We start from the raw sequence: 10165 nt of genomic DNA on the forward strand, positions 1-10165 counted from the left end.
CGTACGCTATGAGAAGAACTAATTTTCTTTACTTTCAATGCTCTAAGTTCGCAGCGAATTTTGAGTTCAGCACTTCCAAGAACAAACGCAGTCTGCTACGGCAGGCGACGAATATATCTATATTTTTTTTTTCAATTCTTCATGAGCATTAATCTGGCCCTTCTTCTAAGGTAGTAAATATGAAATCACTTCGTTGTCGAAATAGCACCAGTTCTAAACCAGAATTTTATTTCACTTGTACATTACACTAGTTACTTTAAAACCACTGTCGAAGTGATATAATTCGCGCGCTGCTTAATGACAAAATATAACATCACTATGCTATTTACACAAGCATGCGTTGGTATACTGTATTTATCGCATGCAATTAAAGTCAATTGTTCTAGGCAAATTATCGGCCGGACACATTGAAAATCAAACACTTCAATCAACTAACACCAATCGTGCAACGAACCGCATACTTGTGAGCGCAAGCTTGCCACAGGGTTCTGAAAATCCACAAATGGATACATCTGCCTACCTACATACATACATATGTACCTATGTACTCATAGCAGGTTGCACTGGGTATCGACGCTATACACTCTGCAACCTCAAAATTTTCTAACCATTTGTAATTAATGCATAATTTATGTATTACCGCTATTTTTGAGTTGAGACAAATTCACAAATTTGTACTAGTAAAAGTTTACTAATGAATGGTGAAATGGACGAGAGTAAGACCGGACGTATACTAGCCATACTTTATTGATGCTATTTTATAATGCGCAATTAAAATTGATGACGTTTTTACACTTTAATTCTGATGAATATGTTGATGAGGCGCTAAATTTTCAACCGCCATTGGCTGCCCAAATACTAGCGTCCATATCGAAATGCACTCGGGCATATTTAAGCGAATAAGTAGGGAAAAAGTAGCGAATTGCGCGGCTGAATGATGAACAATTCGACTATTCTGCTTCATTAAAACTATAAAGTAGATATTTGCATAATTTCCATATTTGGCCATAACTTTTCCATGGATAATATTGGAACAAATATCTTTCTGAGCTTATTTTTATTTTAGCTCACAAAATGTAAACAGCAGAAAGATAAAATAGGCCTGGAAGGACAAAGAAATTTAAACAATTTAATATTATTATATCGAAATTTAGTTTTTTTACAACAACACCGAATGGTAGAGGAATATAATTTTTGAGAAAAAAATATATTTGTTTTGTATTTTCATTTATTTATTTGTAAGAGTAATAATTAGAATACACTAAAATTTAAGAGCGCTGGCTACTAAATCCTTTGTTGGAGATATAATATATATTTGTAAGGCTCTTTTAGAGATAATTTACATTAAGTAGCACAACTTGGTGATATGTCGGATGAAAGGTAATAATAAATTTATATATTTAGTTTAACTTAGATTCGAAATTTTAGAAAAGAGTTAATACTATCTGAGTTTGTTGATTTCAAATGATCAGAAGGATTTCTGTTACCAAAAACTGTTGTTCTGATCTGACTAAGGCCGACGCTTTCATTCAGGAGTTATTGCACTGACAAATCTGCTCTAATGCAGTATGAGCAGGGTGCCTTCGAGACTTTGTTTACTGCTTTACTTTGTGGAGATTAAATGTCCAATTGTTAATCGTAAAAGTTACTCATATCTCTGCAAGGAGAGTTTGCTGTAAATTGGTTCAGTTCCATGGGGATCATTTAAGTGCTGATAGGTGGTAAAATCGTTCCCGAGTTTGTCGGCTAACTAATTGGACGCATATACACGTAGCTGTGAAAAAAAATTTATTTTCGAACTTACATAAAATACATTTTTATTGATGCTGAGGAAGGCCATATAAGCTGCATCTGAGTTGTACCTTAAGGTAGTTATTTCAGAGAGGTTGAAATAACTTATTAATGGTTACTTTGTATGATAGAAAATCATCGAGAGACGAATGATGAATAAGGCTTGGCTTACTTCAAAGTGAAGACATTCGGTGGATTTGGTGAAAAAGGCATATTAGTGTTTGCCATCGTGTTAGTTTACTCAATCAATTTTAAAATAACGATTATGTTAATGTGACATTTCAATATATCTTCCTAAATTTTCATTGAAACGTTCTTGAAAATTGAGCTTAGTACAGTTAATCTCGAAAAGAAAGTGTATCGCAAACTTCATACAAAAATTATAATATATTTGAATAAGGAGATGTTTATCAAGGTATTCCTGAGAGAATTTTTTTGTTTTTATAATTTATATATATTATATATACTAAATACGGCGGCCGCCGTAGCCGAATGGGTTGGTGCGTGACTGTCATTCGGAATTCACAGAGAGAGTGTAGGTTCGAATATCGGTGAAACAACTCATTAAGAAAAACATTCTTCTAATAGCGGTTGCCCCTCGGCAGGCAATGGAAAACCTCTGAGTGTATTTCTGCCAAGGAAAAGCTCCTCATAAAAATATCTGCCGCTCGGAGCTGGCTTGAAACTGTAGGTCCCCCCATTTGTGGAACAACGTCAAGACGCACACCACAAATAGGAGAAGGAGCTCGGCCAAACACCCAAAAAGGGTGTACGGGCCAATTACATATATAGGTATATATAATTGTATATCCTTATGTTTAAAAAATCTATCTTTATATTGCTAATAAACTAGAATATAATTTTTGCCAATTTTGTTGTATAATTTTTTTTAAATGGTTAAATTGGCATCCCTTATTGGCTAGACTAGTGCGACAAGGTTAAACTTAAACAAACTCTAAACCCCAGCTTGGTAGTAGTGAGGCTCATTGAACCGCGTTTTCTATAGATTCTTGCACCCTTTAGATATTGAAAAAGCTTAACGCTTCTGTAATTTTGTGTTAAACTTTCAAGTAAATCAGAGGAAAACTAAAGAGGTATAGGCTTTCGATTCAAAGAATTTAGCCAGGGCAAATTGATAGTAGTAAGGCTCGTTTGACCGTGTTTGTATTTTTTACATATTTAAAAGGGCTAACGCTCCGGTAATTTTTTGTCAAAATTTCAAGCCAATTTTGCTAAGATTTAAAATTAGTGAAACAAAAAAATATTCTCCAGATATAACTGAGGAGCAAATTGAAATTGGTTCAGGAGGTTTTGAGTTATAGCGTAAATGAACTTCAAAAGTAACCAGTTTCAGAAAAACACTTTCAAGTCGAGCAGGCGCAGAAACTCGGCCTGGAGCAATAGATGCTCAAATACGCATCACTTCATCAATTGAGGTTCAATTGACGTGAGATATTATATTATGCATTTATTTAAATAATAATATAAATCAATTTAAAGTTAAAATAAAAATGCAAAAAATATATTTAATACTCTAAAAATTCTGAGTGTACTTTTGTTCGTCATCGCAAGCTTTTTTGTATGAAAAGACTTATTCTGAAATTTTCTGGGAAATATTTTAATGGAATATTTAATCCTCCATCGTCTCTGAAACCTTAATATTTTCAGATTTTAAATATAATGGTCAAAAGACCCATGCGCGTAAGAAATATTGGCATAAAATGTTCCACAAAAATATGCGCAATTAAATTCTATTATAGATACTTGAAGGCAATATTAATGAAAAATGTAGTTTTATATGAGTTTTTTTATATATAATTTAGTTCAACTTTAGAGCAAATAGGAAAAACTCATATACCCTGACAAAAACAAAAAAAAAACAGAATATATATATAATAATTGCGGCATTGAGACGGAAAAGGGGGGGTTGTCTCTTATTCTACAGTTCTTCCTATTTCGTAATTGCTATAATTATTATATTGCTTTATTTACTCTGCTGGTCAAGCGGCTCCAATCGTGTAAAAACTCGTGTAAGATATTAATTGAGTGTGAGAAATGAATAAAAATACGTGCACAGTATTTTTCTATTAATCTACTCTGGGTGATAAGACATAGCATCATTAAAGGTAACTGCAAGGTTAATTAACAGTTAGGTTAACTAAATGAGCTCCTCGCTCCAAATTAGTCAGCACAAGGTCGACAATCTTTTGCTCTTCGCAACATGTAAACCTTTGATAGACAGACATATCATTACTGTTGCAAATTTGCCAGCTAGTAAGAAAATTTGTTATAGAATACTTGCAAAAATTCACACTTTTATATCAGACTGGCAACATTCAACTCCTCTCCGGCACATACAAGATTTTTTGAGTATCACATCTGATCACATCTTAGACTATCCTTTCCCAAACGAGCTTATAACCAACACAACATGCAAAATAAAGGACTTTTTTGGGATTTTTCTTTAATTTGAAAGCCTCCTTAAGAGTATTAATATTTCAAATTTGCAGACCTCGAAGACCAACTTTACTTGAAATATTTTTTGGCATATCCGAGTTTATTAGCAGATAACCGAATTCATTTAGTATTAGCCAAGTATTGCTGATTATTGTTTGCGCGCAATTGTTTTTTTTTTTGAGGTATTTCAACTTAAGCTTTTTACACAAATTCTTAGACAGCAATTCTTACAACTCTGCAGCTCTCTGTAGAATAAATAGAAGTTAATTCGAAAATTTTCGTTTTAAGTATTTCGCATTTTTCAGAATTTCTTATTTGTATATTTGCTCAACTAAAATGTGCTTTGATTAAATATTTATTTTTCTCTCATTTTCCTGAAGTTTCTCGCGCACCGTTTGCTTAAATTTGTTAAAAGCATTCATTGCAACGCGTAAATAGAGAAAAATCTTTGCTCCTTGGCTCCTGCATATGTAATGGGTTACTTCAGCCAACGCACAAACTACGTACACCAGCTGAACCCAGCTGCTGCTTTGGCTGACTTCAACACTCAAAACGACTCTTAACCATTATCGCTGCTGCTGCCGTTTGTTCTGCTACAGCTGCTACTGCCTGGCACTGCAACAAATGAGTGGAATTTTGTGTGCAAATTAATTTACTTTCATGCGTCGCTGCTGCTGTAGCTGACGACCGCACTTTAAAGCCGGCAAAGTGCAATGCTGTAATCCGCGCTTAAATCTGGCCTGAGTTGCACGCTTGTGAAACCACGGCTAACAAGAGAGAGAGAGCGGCGAAGCGAAAAGAGGTGGGAGAGAAATGAAATTTAACCAAGCAACTTGCGAAAAAATACAAGCAAGACAGAGAATAGTTAATGGCGAATGTCTCGAAATGTCAAGCATCCATATGTGTGTGCGTGTAGGTGCATGTATGCATGTGTACTTGTAAGAAAAGTAGAAAGGAAAAAAAAAAACCCCAACAGCTGTGGTGCGCCACGGCGTATGAGTAATATGCTCTGTGGGAGCAGACGAAGTCGCAAAGTATTTGCTTGCTTGTTGTTTCATTTCATTTTGATGCTGTACCAGAAATTGTTCACACCATTGTAGTTCACGTAATATTTTTTGCGCTACTTGCAGTAGATTGCCTTCCTTGTTATTATTGCTGTTGTTGATGTTGACAATGACAGACTGTGAAAACGCAGCAAAATAAACTGACCACAAAATAAAAGTAAAGAAAATCTGCGCGAACACTGAAAGCAAAGCCGAACTGTAAAAATAAAGAACCTCACCGCACACACATGCACACACATGCAGACATACTTACTTCCACGTTTTTATAGGCGTCATAAAACAAAAAATGAAATAAAATACTTTATAGAAAAAACGCTACTAATGCTGACGAAGTTGAGCGCAGCAAAAGGCAAGGCGTCAATGGAAACGAGGCGGAGGAGGAAAGTGTGTGTCATGAATAAAGGCTGCAGAAGCTTTGCAGCAATTTTTTCTACGCCTTAATGTTGTCGTCAGGGCGTCGCTGGCAACTATGGCTGTTGTTAGACAAGCCAAATTAAGACAACAACAGCAACTGCAAAAAATAGAGAATACACACACACATACACACTAAAAGAGTACAGCTAACAAGCAAATTGCAGTAGAAAAAAAAATTGGGGCGTTGAGAGCGAAAAAATGCATTCACAAAAATAAAGCACGTAACGAATAAAGGATGGAATGTAAAAATGCTAATGAACAGGAAAGGAAAAACTTATGAAAAAGCAAAACCACGTCCAGCCAGACGGCAAAGTGGTGTGGCAGAGAAAATTAAACGTCTTCACTATCAAAGAGAGGAAATCCTAAAAAACTTCAAATACACATTTTTTGCTGTTTTATATTTTTTTCCAAATACTATCAAAGCCACTAATATTTTTTTAGATATTTTACTATCCGCTTTCGTTCTAATTACTTCTGTATGTGAGTGTGTGTGTGCGATTGTTTTTCTGTTTTTGCCGTATTGTTTGATAATTTAGAATGTTCATGCTTATATATGTAAACTCAAGAGGTTTCTAGTTACGCTTGCATTTGCACCAGAAGCTTATCTGTGAGACTACTCTGTATTGTCAGGCATCGTAATCCGCTTTTAGGCGCACATACTCGTGCATGTGAAAATGCTTGCCAGTAACTTCTTTATGAATACTTTTCTGTGTTATTTTTTGTGCACGCCCATTACATAAAGACGCTTAAAAAGAGCAATCAAAAAAATAAAATAAAAGTAAACGTCGAGATTGAAAGTTAACATAAAAGTGCTGAATTAATTTGCTGCTTTTCTATTACGAGGCAACATCAAAACCAGATACTTAGATTAATACTTGTTTTATTACTTTTATTATTCAGTTTACAGAGAAAATTGTGGCGAGACTAAGCTTCAGCGTGCTTTAGAATTATCCGGGTAGTCTGTCGTAGTCTTGCCTTGAATATATTGCGTGACCTCCAAAGTTGGAACTCACTTTGACATAATGAATAAGCTATCACTGGGGTTGTCCCAACAAATTTCTTGTTAACTCGAATGAATTTCCCTTGAGACACTGGTTAGGTGAAAGTTGGAGGTACTAACAGAGGGTGGCCTATAATTTCGTATCAATTACTTCCAAATCGGCTCTATTAAGAAGTAACCTCCTACCATACAGACCCTGATGTGCTCATGTAATTAGAGAAGAGCTATCTGATGAATTCTGGAGCTTTTTCTGCAATTTTAAGTCGCTTTACCGAAAAATTCAAAAGCAGGTTTTGAATCTTTTTATAACTGACGTCTTTCCTTGCCGAGATTTACAGAGCATTAAATTTTACAGCTAACTCGAATATGTATATGAAGGAAAGAGTTTTAAATATTCCATGGAAATGCTCTGCTTTTAAACTGAAATAAACTGAAGGTGAATTATTGAAAGCTGACTTATCGAATGGATTATGAAAGATGGCTATGAAAGTGTAGAAGTCCTCCCGAATGGGGAAAGTCTCTGACTGTGATTCCCTTGGAAGCGGCCAGGACGATGCTTCTGCATGCAGCCCAAGTAGCTTAAAACTTTCGAGCTTCGCCCAAGTATCCTCTAGGTAGCTCCCGAGCATCCGTTTGAGAGTGAGCTAATGTGAGAAGGCAAATCTCATGAAGAATCTTATCCAATCTAATGTGAGAAAGAAAAGCAACCCAGGTTATTTGGTTGCACGCTGGGTTCGGGACCCGCCACATGAAAATAGTCTCCAATAAAAAACAACACAAAGCCTCGAAAGATAAATGATAACTCTGATGGTGTTGAGGAACCAAGAATTATGATTTCAGGGCATGCACCTGAAATCTTAGGCCCCTGAATGGGAGAGGTGCTTTTGCACAGGCTGGTTCGTGCCCTCGTGAGATCAAAGGCTGTCATCACTGCCAATCAAGAGATTCCATAGACCAGGCAAGTCAAAAAGAGCATTTAACCTTTGCGACGTCTACTACAGCTGGCACGCAAAGGAGCGCAAATTCGGTGTCGAGCTTGGAGTGACAGAGAGACTTCGCCGCCAAGTACTTTCTTTCACCTCAGTGGACGAGCATCTTGCGACGATTCGCATCAAAGCGAGATTTTTCAATATCTCGCTCATTAGCGTGCACGTCCCGACGGAAGTGAAGGATGATGCAACCAAAGAGTGCTTCTATGAGCACCTGGAACGTTCCTATGAGCGCTGCTCCTGCCACGATACAAAAATTGTGCTTAGCGACTTCAATGCCAGAGTGGGCAAAGTTTTTTTTTTTTGTTTTTTTTTTTTTTTGTCGGGACAACTAGCAAGTGCAGCACTCAGACATTAATTGAGTCCATTGTACTACACTTGGATTCCCTTTTAATTTTCTTTAAATCTACCCGATCTCCGAAGAAATCTGAGTAGATCTTGTGGTGCCAAGGAGCCAAGATGGTCGCTTCTTAACACATCAGTGCCAAAGACCTCAAACCTGGTTCGAGCGGATACGGGGCAGACACACAGGAAGTGGTCCACCGTCAACTTCCTCTTCACAAGCTGAGCAGAGTACACTGTCTGAGATGCCCAACTTTTCCATGTGCTTTGCCCACAGAAAGTGGCCCATCATCAGTCCAACCAGCCGTCTGCACCCCCCTCTGCTTAATGACGGGTTTGCGACAGTCGATCGGACATGACAGATAACATCAGTTTTGTCAAGGTGGTACTTTTTTTATCCCAAAGTTAGAAAATTCCGCCTGGACAACGAAACATCCGGTAACGGAAAGAGGCTGATCAGCTTTACCGGAGCTCGAAACATGGTAGTCTGCCGCACCAGATTCCAGCAAGTAGAAATACACCAAGTTATGTGGTTGCGGTTGCCCGACCGCGTAATCGCAAAATGGGAAATCAAATCGATCATGTTGCGATTAATGGAAGACACTTTTCTTCGACTCAGTTCATACTCTTGTTGCAGCCGAACTGCGCACACGCCTCTGTGCAGCAAAAAACGTATATCTAACTACGCAAAGAATGTATCGGAAAGCTGCAAACGCGACAGACAGCCACTCGACTCGCACTGTTGCTCTCAGAGGGATCACTTAAACAAGTTAGCTAGTAAATTGGTTTTTATTGTATCACTGGACGACTTTTATTGGAGCACTGCGACCTGTGATTCGGTCTATAATTAGAGACTTGTAATGAGTTTGAGCATCGTCTTAGTTTTTTTTGCCTTATCCTCATAGCCGCATTTTATTCCATAGCCTCATGTAACTCTAAAGGCTGAGTGTATCCTCGTCTTCGAGAACTGCTCATTCGCACAGATTTGCGCTGGCTTTGCAATGCTTAGTTCGCAAAAACGATTGACGCTTGGTTCTATAAGTTTTATGAAATGTTAATGCTCGGGAATTTCCAAGCAGTCTCGCATTAATTACACTGAGATGAAGGCGTCCATAGAAAACCGTTTTGATGAAACAATTTAAAAAATATATTCTTTCAGTGGCACAAAGGCATTATAAGTGAGATTATATTCACCATTTCAGATTCCATTAACTTGAAAAGATTTCACTGAAAAATACAAAATGTAATAAATTCGTGCTTTCGATTGAGTATTTACTTTTGTTCTACCACCTATCAGCCACCTCTCGTAGCTTTCTCTAGTATCAGCAAGAGTTTCAGCAAATCACACTTTTTTATTTGAGGTATTTGAGGCAGCTCAACCAATGCAATTATTTTATTATGTAATATAAAATTTGAAATTCTATTTGTTTTTCATTTCCCGCTGTCATTGACCGTTAAAATTTGTACTAAATTTTGTCATGGCGCCAATTATTATTTGGCTCAACTCTGAATCATACATCCATCGCCATAGAAACACAAATACAAAGCAAACAAAAATGCAAATGCACAACTAATACAAATACAAAAATGACAAATAATTTTATAACGCCGCTCGTTGAGTTTTGTAATACATTTTGCTTTAAGCGCAGTACACCACTGTATGTGTGTGTATATGCACATATCCCACCACACACACCCAAATTAAAATCAATGTATTTATAGCCGCCATACACAAATCTGCACCCACTTTATGTTATTCGCACGCGCTTGCAAATTTGCCGATTTTTGTTTTGTGCTTTTCACTGCAGCAGCCGATTGAGGGCAGCAAAATACGCAGCAACTCAAACAAGGTGGCCTATGTGCATAGGCTGGCAGTACGCGTGTATTTGCTAGTTGCTTGTGCTTAGCCGGCTTCTATTTTCTTTGCAGTTTCTTGCTACTTGTTATTTATTTTATTGGCATTTCAGCCGGGTATAAAACCATTAACCAAATGCAAATTGGCTGCATTGCCAGTTGGCAGTAAATTCCCTGACTTATTACCGGTTGCTCTTCTGGCCGTAAATGAATGCACGAAACATGTGCTCGGATTGACATAAGCACATAAAAGT

Source organism: Anastrepha ludens, chromosome 4, assembly GCF_028408465.1.
Source record: "Anastrepha ludens isolate Willacy chromosome 4, idAnaLude1.1, whole genome shotgun sequence".
NCBI lineage: Eukaryota > Metazoa > Arthropoda > Insecta > Diptera > Tephritidae > Anastrepha > Anastrepha ludens.